The 16,330-nt window shown below is 50.0% G+C and overlaps 1 non-coding gene and 1 pseudogene across 1 annotated transcript; one reads left to right on the top strand and one right to left on the bottom strand.

Moving 5' to 3' along the window:
- LOC103088988 (developmental pluripotency-associated protein 2 pseudogene) overlaps positions 1 to 2,449 on the bottom strand; it is a 4,761-nt pseudogene extending 2,312 nt beyond the window's left edge.
- A 3,352-nt stretch (positions 2,450 to 5,801) lies between these two features.
- On the top strand, positions 5,802 to 5,873 carry TRNAE-UUC (transfer RNA glutamic acid (anticodon UUC)). The gene has a single exon. It is a non-coding gene; the product is annotated as a tRNA-Glu (tRNA).
- The last annotated feature ends 10,457 nt before the right edge of the window (positions 5,874 to 16,330 follow it).

Below are 16,330 nucleotides of genomic sequence, written 5' to 3' on the forward strand. Positions count from 1 at the left end.
TGTCTGAGCACCTGGATCCAACTCTGCCTGAAGGTAGCACTATCCTCAAAACATTTCACTTTTGAAAGTCGATCGCATCCTGTTGTGATCAAGCTGATTGGAACTGGGTTTCTGTAATATGCAACTAAAAGAGACCCAAACAATATATGTGGCATTTCACTCACCTGCCTTTGCATACTCCCATCCTTTATGAAATAAAATACAACCCCTTAGCAAGGAGCATACAGTCTTCCTGATGCAGCCCTGTCTCCTTCCTCCTTCATCCCTTGTAACACCCCCTCCTCATTTAATATGTCAGCCACACAGTTCATACACACACACACACACACACGCACACACGCACACACACACACACACACACACACACACACACACACACAAAATGCTTTTCCTGCCTTAGGGTCTCTGCTCTTTCTGTCTCCTCTGCCCAGAATGCTCTCATCACCCCCACCCGACTCCCAAACACTTATTCATGCCTTATCACTTGATGCAGGCATTACCTCCTCCAAAAAGCCTTCCCTGACTCAGTGCCCCACCTCTACCTCCAGCAGAAAGGCGTGTCCCCCGGGCTCCACACAGCCCTGCGTGTGATTCAGTCACAGATCTTGCCCACACATTGTTGTTCATTATCTGCCCATGTCGGTCCCCACCCCGCCCCCTGCCCCACCCCACCCCCACCCCCGCCCAAACAGGGATCCTCCAGGGCCAAGTCTGTGCCTGGCTCTGCTGACAGTACAGTGCCTGGGCGACAGTGAGGCTGAACTGCTTTATTTTTTTTTTTCCTTTTTCTTTTTGGCTGCATCGGGTCTTAGTTGTGGCACGTGGGGTCTTCGCTGAGGCCTGCGGGATCTTTCGATGCGGTGGTGCGGGCTCTTCGTTGCCCCGAGGCATGTGGGATCTTAGTTCCCCGACCAGGGATCCAACCCGCATCCCCTGCATTGGAAGGCGGATTCTTTACTACTGGACCACCAGGGAAGTCCCTGAACTGCTTTAAAAGAAAGCTTATTTCCCAAGTTTTTCCCAAAGATTTAAATTTATGCAGCAGCCTTCATCCAGGCAAGCGTCGGCTCTGTTCTGTCCTGTACTTAAGGATGCAATGTCTAAATAGAGACACGGACATAGAAAACAAATGTATGGATGCCAAGGGGGAAGGGAGGGTGAGGTGGGAGGAGTTGGGAGATTGGGATTGACACTATACACTATTAATACTATGTATAAAATAGAGAACTGATGGGAACATACCGTATAACACAGGGAGCTCTACTTAATGCACTGTGGTGTCCTAAATGGGAGGGAAACCCAAAAGGGAGGGGATATATGTATATGTGTGGCTGATTCATTTTGCTGTGCAGTAGACGGGAACACAACATTGTAAAGCAACTATACTGCAATAAAAATTAATTAATAAAAAAATAAAAATTCAGATTCTGAAAATCAAAAAAAAAAAATAGGATGCAATGTCTAATATTTCAGTGATTGGTCTTTGTTTTGGCTGAGATTGGACTCTGGAGCCCTCCCCTCCCTGGAGCCACACCACCCCCGCCCATGGTTGGGGGAAGGCGAGAATGCGGAGAGATGGGACCCGCTCACAGGGAGGCCTCTGACTCCTACTGTTGAGGCCCGGGAGCACGGAGATCTCTCTCCCAGCCTGGGATGATCCAGATCAGGCCCTTCGATGCCACCCAAAGCCTGTCTAAGGCTTTTCGTAGAGGCCACAATCATGTCTTTAAATGTGAGAGCCCGGAGGCTGTCAGAGGGGGTCACCTGTCGTTCCCCCTTCCTCACCGATGACTGATCTGCAGACCGGCCAAGACAATCATGTCAGGCCTCTGCCTGCCTCTGGCTAGCTGGCTCCATGCACTTAAATGCAATGTCTGAGCCTCCGTGAGCAGAGAGGGGCGTCGGGAGGTGACAGTGGAAGGATGCGGCTAGGAGCCTGCCAGGCACGCTTTTCCTTGTTTCTGGGTGTCCCAGAAGGGACCGCCCCTCTGGATGCCGCTTAAGGTGTGAACTGATGGGGTGGGGCTGAGCTGGGTACCGGGGACATTGGGAACTGGCTATCCTGAGTCAAAGGATGAAGATGCACAGATGCCTTTGCCTCAATAATAGGCAACTTTAGCTGGTTCCCAGTGGTTTCCTTCCCCCACCAGTCCCTCCAGTTACTTGTCAGGGAGTAAAAGTTGCCTCTCTGGACACTTTGTGCCTCCTGCAACTGCTGGTCTAACTTCCCTGGACCAACTGCACATCTGGGCCCTAGAATTCTAATGACCCGGCCCATCCTAGGACTTACTCAGGGAGAATGGGTCCCACTGTTCTGGCAGGTATTGGGGAACCCACTCTAGGCTTCCCTCCTGGGGTCAGCAGGTCAGGACCGGGCGCACTGGAAGCCTCAGCCTCTGAGAAGCCAAGCCACTCACCAGATAGCTGCCCGCATTTGAAGCAGCTGCATGGCCCTTGTACTCCCCTCCGGGGTCACTCAGTGACCCTACAAGCTCCCAACCAGACCCAGCTGCCCCGGCACACGAGCACGGGACCCAGCTGCCCCGGCACACGAGCACGGGACCCAGCTGCCCCGGCACACGAGCACAGGACCCAGCTGCCAGAGTCAAAGGTTACTTCTTAAGGATTCATTTTTCCAGGAACAGTCTATTAATGTGGGAGAAGAGGCATGTTTCATTCACTTATTCATTTATTAAACCTTCATCCAGAGCCACCATGAACCAGATGCTGTGCTAGGTAGTGTGTGGGGTGCAGAGATTTAAGGCAGTGCCCACCCTGGACCCAATAACAATAATATGAGTTAAAAATAGCTAAGTGCCCAGGAAATCCCTGGCAGTTCAGTGGTTAGGACTGTACAATTTCACTGCCAAGGGCCCGGGTTCAATCTCTGGTCGGGGAACTAAGATCCCGCAAGACGTGCAGCATGCCAAAAACAAAAAATATTTGCTAAGTGCCAGAAGAGCACAGTGACAGAGTGCTCTGGGGCCTGGGAGAGAACGAGAGAGCCGGGGTCCCTCTGAGGCTCTCGCCCTCCCTGATTTAGTTTATGTGACAAGAACTTACAGAGCCTTCGGTGCCAGGCGTTGTTCTAAGAACAAACACTAAGCCATTTTATTCTCACAAGAGCTTTGTGGGGTCAGTATTATTATAACCATATTTTATGGAAGCTGGGGGGCACAGGGCACAGAGAGGTTGAGTTGCCCAAAGTCACACAGCTGCTAAGTGGCAGAGTGCTGTTTGTACCCCAGCAGTCTGGCTGTGGTCCTGCTCTCAGCCAGCCCACCAGGATCTAAATGACTCTGAGGTCAGAGGTCAGCCGAGCCGAGGGCTCCACGCAGGGCTGTAGGGCTCTCAGGCTGGATAGCTCTGTCTCTGTCCACCAGCCATCAGGGGTGGACTCCAGGAGCCACATGGGTCCGTGCAGTGCAGAGCAGGAGGTGGCCTCCCACCCCTCAGAACAAGGTTTTACACCCCCATTCAACTTGAATGAACTGTTTGTTTTTGAAGGAAAAGCAACAAAATGAAACCTGACACTGGGTAAAGGGCCTCTCCTTCTACCAGTGAGGGGGTATGGGCTCCGAGAGGGAGCTCCAGGACCCGTGCGGTCCCTCCCGCCTGGACCGCTGACCACCACGTGAATGCCAGCCAGAGAGAACATTCCAAGGCCCCGGCGGCCTCATCACCTCTCCCAGGGGTTTGGGAGGGAGCCTCAGAGGGCGGCCCAGCTTGCAGCCTCCCTCGTGAGAGCTGAGTCTCTCCTGGGAAAATGGACAGGTGAAATTCTAGAAGCAGGAGTGGATCATGTTCCAAATGGTCTCTGTTCTCAGAAAGGGGCACCTTCTGGATTGGGACAGCCTCACCCGGATGGAAACTCCACCAGGGCCCGACTTCTGTCTTCTTCACCACGTCTGTCATCCCAAAGCCCCACAATCGTCCTGTAAAGGATGAGACAACCAGCTGTTTAAGTCCACAGGTCCCACCACCCGGTTGAGGCCATCACTCTGCCACAGGTGCTTTGCCTTGTTCAGTACATAAGGATGAGCTTGGCTTGTCCCAGTAAAACTTTACTTATGGACACTGACATTTGAACTTCGTATTATTTTCACGTGTCATGAAAGAACACTCTTCTTTTGCTTTTTTTCCGTTTAAAAAGGTGAAAAAACCACCATCAGTCTTCAGGTTGTACAGAAACAGGTTGTAGCTGGATTTGGCCAACGACCCCTGACATGGTGGCTGCACAACCCTTGGGATCAAACGCAAGCACGAGGCTTCTCACACTCCGCCAGTTAGGGCCCCCCGGACCCCCCATGGACCCCACGTAACATCTGCGGTTCTCAGTTCACACCTCTCTTGTGGGTTCTTCTGGATCATTCTTCCTCCTTTTCCTACGCTTGATAGTTTGTTTTCGTTTTTTGCGTGTGTGGTACGCGGGACTCTCACTGTTGTGGCCTCTCCCGTTGCGGAGCACAGGTTCTGGACGCGCAGGCTCAGCGGCCATGGCTCACGGGCCCAGCCGCTCCGCGGCGTGTGGGATCTTCCCGGACCGGGGCACGAACCCTTGTCCGCTGCATTGGTAGGAGGACTCTCAACCACTGCGCCACCAGGAAAGCCCCGCTTGATTGTTTTTAAGGCCCAGTTCAAGCATCACACTTCTGTGAAGCCTCTCTCAATACACAGTCAGGTTTAGATTCCCTTCTCTTTATCACTTGAGCCCCAAAACTGGACCCCGGTGCGGTTGATGCCAAGTCTGACTGAGGACAGCGGTTTGCTCCTTGGCCTCAGGCATCAGCCTGGAAGCTTCTAAGTGCAGAGCCTGGGCTTTCCATCCCCATCCCAGGGCCTCCACGGGGCTTCGAATATGGTAGGTGCTCAATAAAGGCTTGTAGGAAAAATTCAGCCTTCCTCTTCCCCCTCCCCCTCTCTTTCCCCCCTCCCCCTCCTCCTCCTCTCCTAGTCTCTAAGGTTGTTGGTCCCCAGGGCCCAGGCCTGGGCTCTTCTTTTCTCCATCCACCCTCACACCTTCTGTGAGCTCACCCCACGTCGGGGCTTTAAGGCCATCAGCTTCCCACTCATATCTCCAGGCGGATATGGGGCAGGCATCTCGAGGCTTCCATGCCCCACACCTGCTCCTCTCACGGGCTTCCCCATCTCAGGTGCCATGCCCCCAAACCCTGGGGTCTCCCCTGAGCCCTCTCTTCCTCTCACAGCCCCTGTCTAATCCATCAGAAAATCCTATTGGCCAAACTCTCAAAATACATTCACCACCTTCACTGCTCCTGCTGGCCCCAGCCACTGGCCTCTCACCTGGGTGGAGGCCGAAGCCTCTTAAATGGTCTCCTCTCTCCCTGGTCTCTGCTTGACCCCCCTTCACACAGCAGCCAGAGGGACCCTGTGACAGCATAAGCTCTCAGGCAAGTCACGCCTCTGCTCAGAGCCCTCCCATGGCGCCCATCTCCATGGACGAGTACATGATCTTAAGAGGGGTCTGTCTGCCAGGCACCACTGAAACACTTCACTCATTGCCCCTCAGGAGAGCCCTGAGGTAGGGCCTGAGAAACAAAGGCCCGGGGAGGTTAAGTAGCTTGCCCAAGGCCACATAGCTAGCCATGATAGAACTCAAATTCCTGACACTGGCCTTCCTGATCACACCCCACTCTCTGAGGTCAGCTGCTCCACCGCAAAGGGAGCGCCTTTGTCCCAGGTACCCTAGTCCCCTCCTTCTTTCTTTCTTGTAAATATTATTTTTCAATAAGTACTACATGTATATGGCCTCGAATTTAAAATGTATACAAGGGGGGACTTCCCTGGTGGTCCAGTGGTTAGGACTCAGCCCTTTCACTGCTGGGGCCTGGGTTCAATCCCTGGTCGGGGAACTAAGATCCCGCAAGCCATGTGGCGTGGCCAAAAAATAATAAATATATTTAAAAAATTTTTTAATGTACGCAAGGGGAACACAGTAAATCTCTCTCCAACCCCTGTCCACCCACCGCCACCCACTTCTCCCAGAGGCAACCTTCTGGAGTTCAGCGCAGCACAGCCCTCGTAGGTGTCACGGGCATGGAGTCATGCGCCGTGGTCTCTGCGTTATACATGCAAGGTCTGGGAGCGCTGGTTGCCTCTGATCAAGTCACTTGCTCTTTGCAGGCCTCAATTTCCTCATCAGCAAATCGGGGGACCAGAGAAGATGATGTGAATACTTCTGCCGCTCTGAAGGTCAGCTCCAAGTAGTAACAATGATAAAGGAGGTAATAGGCATGCAAGTGCCTTGTCAGCCGGAAACGTTGAGGCATCATGACCCCATGGGCCGAGGAGCCATAGAAATCAGAGACTGGCCTGGGAGCGACCAGCCCAGTGCGTGCTCGGCTCAGACCGGAGGCCAGAAGGGCATTAGCTGTTTACCCCAGTATTCCAACAGCATCCCCTTCATCTGGTCCTCCATCCATCCTTCACTCCCCGTGTGGATAAAGATGCTCTCCAGCCGGCTCATGCCTCTGCTCCTCTTTGCTAAGCTCTCTTCTGAGGCTGTGTTCACAGGCCAGAGCCCCGTCCACTGCCCTGAAGGCCTGGGCTGCAAACCCACATGGCATTTCCAAACTTGTGAAAGAGACAAGGGGCCTGGAGATGAAACATCTGAGTTGGGGAGGAGGTGGCCACTTCCAACAGAGCAGCTTCTAAGACTTTGATCTTGTCAAATGTTAGCTGTATCGAGCCCTGGAGCATGTCTGTGGCCCTTGGGATCCTATTATTCTCCTAAACAGGCTCTTTGCCCAGAAATCATCTTGATCCACAGCCTATCACTTTCTTTTCATAATATCACACCCTTACTCCTACTTACATCCTCCCAGACTTTCCCAACCTCTCCTTCCATCTGGGACCCTTCACATCTGCCAGATGAGGCCGTGTCTCCCCAAAATCTGTGCTATGGCCAAGCTGTCGTTTCATCTTTGCTCATAATCAGGCCCTCCAGCCTCTTCATCACTTTTATTGCCTTTTCTCCTCAAAATTCCCTCCAGAGTCACCGGTGAACTCTCCATGTGAAGACCCAAAAGAAAATTCTCCCAATAAGAAACATCCTCTTATCTCCAAGGGTGCTATTTTTGTGCAAGGACTTCTCATCAGCCTGACTGCAGACACGATTTTGGCTGGATCGAGCATATTTGCGATACTCGTGGTATCACATGCTCTATCTGAGCGTGGGTTTTCTCCCCACTCCCAGCCTGCTTTCCTGCTCTCCCTGGATCCTCTTTATCAAGCTGTAAGAGGAAACTGCTTTGTGTTATGATCTGTTTCTGCCTAAAGCACATTCAACCTGCGGAACAAAGCCGTGGGGCTCAGCAGGTAATCCTGGAGCCCTGGGCCCACGCCAGCCACCTCTGCTGGTCGTTCCTGCATCCCAGGGCCCCTGCAAATGTCCGTGGAGCATCCTCCATGTGGCAGGTAACGCCGGAGGGCTTGGCCACATTATCTTATTTCCTCTGAAGCAACCATCCTAGGGGGTTTCCATTATAGGGAGTGGACAATAGGGTTGGACGGGTTAAGTAACAAACTTGGCCATACAGTCAGGAAGCAGCCGGACTGGAATTTGAACCCAAGGCCTCACCTTTCCTGTGGAACCCGTAATGCCTCAATGGCTGTGGCCGATCAGCCGGGACACCATGGAGCTGGTAATTCTGGTAAAGAGGGATTTGTTCTCCAGACACTGCTCTACCTCCAACAGTAAACAGCCAATGCGCTTCTGGTCTCTGATCCAAGTTGAGCAAAAGATACTCCAACGACTGCACTCGTGCACCTGCTTCCCCAAGAACTGCATCACACCGTCGGTCCTTAATGAGATGAGAATGCAGGAAAACTCCATATTTGGGGCACAGAACTTTCCTGTACTTGAGCAATTGTTCTTTGTTCTTCTAGGTAGGCCTTAATATTTACCCCTTTAATATTAAATACATGAAACAAACTTGGACACGAATGTTCATAGCAACACTATTCACAAAAGGTGGAAACCACCCACGTGTCCATAGACGTCTAGACAACTGGATGAACACAGGGTGGCACAGCCATGCAATGGAATGTCACTCGGCCATAAAAAGGAATGAAACGCTGGCACATGCCACAACCCGGGTGAACCTTGTAAACATGCTCAGTGAAAGAAATCAGACCCAAAGGGCCACATATTCCATGATTCCATTTTATTTATGTCCAGAGGGAATTCCCTGGTGACCCAGTGGTTAGGACTCTGGGCTTCCATGGCAGGGGGCACAGGTTCAATCCCTGGTCGGGGAACTAAGATCCCTCAAGCCATGCGGTGTGGCCAAAAAAAATTTTTTTTAAGTTCTTTTTTTCATTTAAAAAAAAAACAGAAAAGAAATGTCTAGAATAGGTAAATCCATACAGACAGAAAGCAGACAAGTGATTTCCAGGGGCTGGAGGGAAGAAGGAACTGGAAGTGGCTGCTTAATGGGTGGGGGGCTCCTTTTGGGGTGATGGTAAAGGTCAGGAACTAAATAATGGTCATGGTTGCACAACATGGTGAATGTATTTAATGCCACTGAAGTATACACTTTCAAATGATTAAAATGGTAAACTTCATGTGATGTGTATTTTACCACAATAAACGAAAATTAAATGGGGCTCCAGGCTGCCATTGCAGACCCCTCTTGGCTGACACAACCGCTCTACCATCCCTCACTGGGTAAAGTGGCTGGAAGGGAACCTGATATGATCTTGTACTGCCCATTTGCCCATTCTGCCCTCCAAGATATGATGGAGGCCCAGGCGTTTTCCTTACAGCAACGAAGTGGAGTTAGCCTCGGGGGTTCTTGTCGTTTGTAGACAGTATGATGGCTGAGATCTGCTTCAAAATAATACAGGATGGGGATATGCGGAGGAGTGAGTGGAGATGCAGGCAAAACAGGACTGGCCATGAGTTGACCATTGCAGATGCTGGCTGACAGTTACGTAGAGATGCATTATAATATTCTGTCCACTTTTGTATATGCTCACCATTTTTCATAATAAAAAATGAAAATGGCACTTTTTAAGCTTTGGCAGAAATTTTTGAAAATATAGGAAAGTTTACGGACTGCAGCAGTCATCTAGAATACCACCACCTGGAGACCATCCCTGGTGGTGTCTTTGTTCCATCCTCTCCGGGTCTTTTCCACGTGCACGTGCAAATCATGCTCTAAGTACTATGCTTTATCACTTTGGAAGCTTATCATCAGTGGTACCTGGCTTTGGCTACTAAGTCACTGGCATGCTGTGCTCAAAGTGATACCAGTAAGTGATATGAAAAGCAGAGCAAGGAAAGAATTTTGGAAGTGCTCGGGGTGGAAGGATGGGGTGGGCTGCCTTTTTAAACAGAGTGGTCAGGGTGGGCCTCCTGGAGAAGGTGGCTTTTCTCAGGACTTGAGGCGAGACAGCTGGCTATGGGTTCATTTGGGGGTGTTCCCAGCAGAGAGATCAGCCAGAGCAAACACCCCAAGGCCAGCAAGTGCCTGGCCAATTGGAGGCACCACAAGAAGGGAGGGAGCAGGGACTAGGCCATGAGGTCAAAGAGATGAGGAGGGTGTATTTGCTTTCTGATGCTGCTGTAGCAAATCATCACAAACTTAGTGGCTTAACACATCAGTAATTTATTTTCCTGTGGTGTCCTGAGGTCAGAAGTCCAAAACAAGTCCTATGGGGCTAAAATCAAAGTGTGGGGGGCTTCCCTGGTGGCGCAGTGGTTGGGAGTCCGCCTGCCGATGCAGGGGACACGGGTTCGTGCCCCGTTTTTCCTTGTCAAAGAGAACACACTACCTGATTCCCTAATCCTTCCCCAAAGAGCCTGGTACCCTATGTCCTCCCTAGGGATGATTGCAGTTAAATCGGCTCCCTGGGGAAGGCCGGACAGAACCAGGGTGGGAGCATCGCCCAGTGGATGGGGCATTGCTGGGTGTGGAAGGTTGGGGTCTTCCTGGATTCTCTCAACTCACACCTTGGGGACCACACTTAGGGGTTGTTACAGAGGTCCAGTGTGGTCCAAGACTCACCCCCAAAACAGAATTTCTGGCTTCTGGGGCACATGATACAAAAAAAAAAAAAAAAAAAAAAAAGTGTGGGGAGGGTTGGTTCCCGCAGGAGGCTCCCGGGCAGTCTGTTCCTGCATCTTCCAGCTTCCAGAGGCCGCCCACATTCCCTGGCTCATGGCCCCGCCACTGCTGCCTCTGTGGTCACAGAGGCTTCTCCTCTTCTGGGTCAAATCTCCCTCTGCTTCCCTCTTATAAGGACACTTGAAACCACACTTAGGACCCACCCAGATAATCCAGGATGATCGCCTCCTCTCAAGGTCCTTCACTTGATCACATCATCAATAGACCCTTTCCCCAGGTAAGGTGACATATTCACCGGTCCCAGGGGTTAAGACATGGCCATCTTTTGGGGCGCTGTTATTTGGCCCACACAAGGGGTCTGATCAAAGAGGGTCCTGTGAACCTTGTACAAACTTTAGCTTTTTCTCTGAGTGAAATGGGGGCCGCAGGAGGTTTTGAGCAGAAACATGATCCGATTTATGGTTAAAAGGATCAATGTGGCTGCTGTGTTCAGAAGATTCTAGGAGGGCAAAAGGGAGACTCCATAGGTGGTTATTACAGTAATCGGGCGAGGGGAGGTGGTGAGAACAGTCAAATCCGGAACATCTTCTCATGTCACGTAGAACTGAGAGGATTTCCTGACAGGTTGGATGTTGAGTGTGAGTGAAAGAGCCAGGGATGACCCCCAATGTCTTTGGCCTGGGCAACTGGCAGGATGGAGTGCAGGTCACAGGGGTCAGGAGCCGGTTGGGGTGGGGAGGGCAGAAGTGGATTTGCAGAAGTTAGGTTTGAGCTTCCTGTTGGGCAACTCGGCAAGATGGAGAGGCAGGTGGATGGGGCAGTCTGGAGTCAGGGGACAGTTCGGGCTGGACTGATGGCTGGGAGGCACCTGGGAGTGACCAGAAGAGCAGGGGTCCAAGGGCTGGGTGTAGGGCACACCAGCATTGCCAGCTGGCAGAGGAGGAGGAACCAGCAGGGGGAACTGAGAAGCAGCCGCCAGAGAAACAGGAGAAAACCAGGGGAGCATCACCCATGACCCAAGAGCCATTTCAAGGGAGCGGTGAGGGCAACAGCAGCCCGGAGCCTGAGACTGGGAACGTTCCAGATCTCGTTCGTTCCAGATCTCCCCAGTTCTAGAAGGAGTCCTCAGACCTTCTGCCCACCTGGGTGAAAGACGGCCCCTCAGGTTCAGTCTTTTTTTTTTCTCACCATTTTAACCATTCTAAACTGTGTAATTCACTGGTTTTGAGCCTATTCACAATGTTGTACAACCGTCACCACTATCTGACTCCAGAACATTTTCATCACCCCAAAAAGAAACCCCACCCTCCTTGGCAGTCACTTCTAATCCCCCTCCCTGCAACTCAGGCAACCACTAATCTACATTCTGTCTCTATGAGTTTGCTTGTTCAGGTCATTTCCTATCAGTGGAATCATACAATATGTGGCCTTTTGTGTCTGGCTTCTTTCACTGAGCATCATGTTTTCAGGGTTCACTCATGGATCAGCACTTCATTGCTTTTTGTGGCTGAATAGTATTCAGTACGGCTATACTACATTATATGTTGTTGATAGACATTTGGGTTGTCTCCACTTTTTGGCTATTGTGCATAATGCTTCTATGAACATCTGTGTACAAGTTCTTTGCACAGACCTATGCTTTCAATTCTCTTGGGTATAAACCTAGTCTTGGAATTGCTGGGTCTTGTGGTGACTTTCAGTTTTTGAGGAACTACCAGCTCATTTTCCACAGGGGCTGCACCATTGTACAATCCTGCCAACCATGTATGAGGGCAGTCAGAGTCTTTTTCAACTGTAACTGCTCATCACCCTGCTCTAATTCCTTGTGTGTGCACACATGTGTGTATGGGGTGGGTGTGACCCCAACCACTTTAGACTCTAATTTTAGAGAAGCCAGTTTTATCGACCAGTCTAGAGAGTGTCACGGCAACCTGCAGCTTCCGTGTTCTGGACCAAGCTCGCTGAGGGAGGGGCAGGAGGCCCCTGGGGGGTCCCATGATGCTCTCATTTCCAGGGTGAGAGAGAAAAACGCCTCCTCGTTCATCAAAACCACAAGGGGATGTCCAGCGTAGAGAAATCTACAGACGGAAAGTAGATTGATGGTGACTTAGGGCTGGGGACAGGGGATGGGAAGATAGTCGGGGGATAACTAAACCATATATGGTTTCCTTTTAAAGTGATTTAAAAAAAACTAACATTGTAGGAGGTGATAGTTTCACATATCTTTGAATATACTAAAAATGACTGCATTGTACACTTTAAGTGGGCGAGCTGTATGATATTTAAATTATATCCCCCAAAACAATTGTGTAAAAAAAACCCACAAGGGAGACTGGGAGAAACTCTGGGACAGAAGCCAACAAAATAAAGTTCTCTGAAGAAAGCAGCAGGAAAGCCCAGTTTTCATCTACAAGTTTTCAGCAACATTCCTGCACTCTCGGTCCTCGCCTTGACTTCATGCACATCTCTTAGGTTTGTGCCCAAACTTTCCCCCACGGAGGAGTCAAATCTCAGCACATCTCAGAGGAGATGGAGAAAAGAGCCAGGAGGACCTGTCCAGCCCCTCTGCTCTGGGTCAATTCACGTGGTCTCAGCCGCCCCCTGGTGGACACTGGGGACTGAGCCTTACTTAGAAAGGGGCATACGGAGGGAGCTGGCGGCTGGACCAGTCTAAATAGCCTGGCATACTCTTCCCAACCCACAGGGGTACCTCTTGGTGTCTGAGTCCCTTTGCACCCAAAGAATGTCAGTTCTAGCCCCTGTGTGACCCTTTTTAAAAAATGTAAATCCTTTTTATTATGGGCGTTTATTATAGAGAATTGCAAACATTTTTTAAAATAAAGAAATAGTCTAATGAACCCATATGTAGCCACAACTCTGCTTCAACAATTACCAACATGTGGCCAGTCTCATCCTCATTTTGTCTTGACCTCCATCCACTCCCTCCAACTGTATTATTTTTAACCAAATCCCAGAGAGCATATTATTCCATCTGTAAATATTTCTGAATGCATGAAAGATAGACTCTTTTTAATCTCATCACAATACTATTACACCTAAAAAAAAAAATCTTCAACATAATTAAATTACTAGTGTCATATTATCAATAGTCTCCTCAATGCCAAAAATATTCGTTTTTTTTTTAAACAGACTGTTTGAATCAGGATCCACTAAGTTTGGTTGGTCTGACATTTAAATTTCTTTTAGATAAAAAGGTTATAGGCTCCCTGTTCATCTTGCATCTTATTTGTTGAAGAAAACTGCTCTTCTATTTTTTCCAGCTTTATTGAGGCATAATTGACAAAAAATTATATACATTAAATGTACAACAAAAAGATTTGATATACGTATACGTTGTGAAATGATTACCATAATCAAGCTAATCAACACATCCATCACTTCACATAGTTGTGGGGGGGGGTGTGAGTGGTGGTGGTGAGACCACTTAAGACCTACTCTCTCAGTGTTTTTCTATTTTAACACATAATTTAGATTTGCAAGTGGCCTGGGATTGCAGCCGTGTTCACGAACAGAGGGAATGGAGCCACATGCCGACCGTGTTTGTGGTTGGAGCTACAGTTTTATTTGCTTTTCTGTCCCAGTCTTCCCAGCTGTCTGTGGCTCTATTACTTTTATCACAGAAAAACGATTTTTAAGACAGAAAATACACCTGAGACTCTGTCAGAGAAAAATGACAAATACCACACAATTGATGCCTTTCAAATGACCAAACCTAAAATTTGTCCAAATCCTTCTGAGATTTCCAAGCCTGTGAAGGAGGCAGTAAGAAATACAAGGATCTCTGAGATCCTGAGTCCAGGTCTGGGCAGGTGAGGCCCCCGCTCAGTTCCCGGGTTGGCCCCAGTCTACACAGGGAGCCCTAGACCCCTCTCTCTTAGCTGCCCCTCTTCCCTGAGCTCGGAGGCCCTCCTCTGTTCTCCTTCCAGAACAGTCTGCCATCCTCCAGCCCTGGCGGCCCTGTCACACAGCCTGTTTGCTGGCAGCACTCTGATATCCAAGGCAACATCAGTGATTTTAAATATTGTGACCGATTCAGATGTCACTCTGGGCCAACTTGGCCCTTTGAAATTTAGATAAACATGGCTCAAATGTCCTGATTTCACAACCGGCTCAGGTCCAGACTAAAACCCCAAATGGACACACGACACACAGTGTTCTCCCCTCCTCCCCCGTGGTTCCCACTCTGCTCTCCCAGCAGTGGCGGCGGTTGGGGGACCTCCGTTCAGCTTCTGGTCAGCAGACCTGTGCCCTTTGCCAGTTTCCTCTAGAATCCAATCACACTTAGGATGTCCTGGGATGGGTACCTTTACTAAGATACTAATGGCCAGGTGGGTGGGGCTCCAGGGCTCCCTCATCAGAGAGCTCAGGGGTGGCTCTTTAGCTGGGCTAGAGCTGAGGGCACATTGACATGAAAGTTGCCATCAGCCAACTGAGGACAGCACCAGAAAATAATCCAGAAAGATGTTATTAATAAATACTTTTCTGGGGCTTCCCTGGTGGCGCAGTGGTTAAGAATCCGCCTGCCGATGCAGGGGACACATGTTCAAGCCCTGGTCCGGGAAGATCCCACATGTCGCAGAGCAACTAAGCCCATGCGCCACAACTACTGAGCCTGCGCTCTGGAGCTCTGTGAAAGGAAGCACTAAAGAAAACCCAACCTGCAAATGTACTCAGGTCAGTTCTGCCTAGAGCTCCCGGCAGTGAGTGGGGAAGAGGATAGGACAGTTAGGTTGCTGTATGAAATGTAAAGTTTCTGTGATTAACAACAGTGTTCCTTAGTATCGCCACACAGTGTCTCTGACCCAAACTTGAAATTTCAGCATTCAGAATTCTGCCCCAGTCACTTTTCTTTTTTTTTTACATCTTTATTGGAGTATAATTGCTTTACAATGGTGTGTTAGTTTCTGCTTTATAACAAAGTGAATCAGTTATACATATACATATGTTCCCATATCTCTTCCCTCTTGCATCTCCCTCCATCCCACCCTCCCTATCCCACCCATCCAGGTGGTCACAAAGCACCGAACTGATCTCCCTGTGCTATGTGGCTGCTTCCCACTAGCTATCTATTTTACATTTGGCAGTGTGTATATGTCCATGCCACTCTCTCACTTTGTCACAGCTTACCCTTCCCCCTCCCCATATCCTCAAGTCCATTCTCTAGTAGGTTTGTGTCTTTATTCCCGTCTTACCCCTAGGTTCTTCATGACATTTAAAAAAAGTTTTTTTAAATAAATGTTTAAATAAATAAATAAATACTTTTCCTTACAAACACATTACCTAATAGGCTTTTTTAAAGTAGAATCTAGAATTTCCCCTAATGACCAATCAATTACTTCACCAGTACATTATCGTTTTCTCTTAATTTCTTCCTTTCATGAGTTAACCAGTAGTCCCATCAATTTGGGAATATGAAACACATACTTTGCCAATTTTTTTATCCTTATTTGTGGTTGCTGGAGAAGATGGGAGTGGATAAATCCCCTCCAAGTGCTGGCACTCAGCGTCCCTCAAAAACCAGGTGGCAGGGCCCTTCCCTGGACTTCCTGCCCCTTGAGGGAGGGTCCCAAGGGAGGACCTGTCTGTATACCCAGCCCTAGCAGTCCACCTTAGTGGGGTGGGCTGTCCAGGGCTGGTGTGGGCTTTCCAGAGAGGAAGGGGTTGTCTCCTTCCACCTCTGGGGATGTGTCCCGGGAGAGCCCAAGAGGCATGGGGTAGGGGGAGATAGAGGACCAGGGCTGGGTCTCCATCCCAGGTAGATTTGGTTATGGGTGTGTGAAAGGGTTTAGAGCAGAATTCTGCAAGCATCCACCAGTCCTGTCCTGGGGGTGGCGACCCCAGGACCCGAGAAGAGGAAGCTGGGAGAAAACTCAGCATGGCCACCTTTGGGGACCTTGATTAGTACGTCATAAACCGCTGGCAAAGCAAGCTGCAGGCAGCTGCAGGGGCGAGTGTGGCCAAGAGACAGCCAGAGCGGCCGCTCCCGATACGGCCACCAGGCGGCGCAGCGGTGCCAGCAGGAACTCGGGGAACTGACAATTCCCTCCCGCCAACAATGCCCTCCCTACACTGCTGTCCAACTGTCAACCCCGGGCCATCCACCCGTGTCACCTCGGTAATCTTCACCGACGCCCACGGGAGGTGCCATCGCCATGTTACAGACAGCCACAGACTTGGCAAGTTTCCCCGCTGAAAAGTGGTGAAGCAGGACTGGAGCC

This window comes from Lipotes vexillifer, unplaced genomic scaffold (assembly GCF_000442215.2).
Source record: "Lipotes vexillifer unplaced genomic scaffold, Lipotes_vexillifer_v1.1 scaffold575, whole genome shotgun sequence".
In the NCBI taxonomy this organism is placed as follows: Eukaryota; Metazoa; Chordata; class Mammalia; order Artiodactyla; family Lipotidae; genus Lipotes; species Lipotes vexillifer.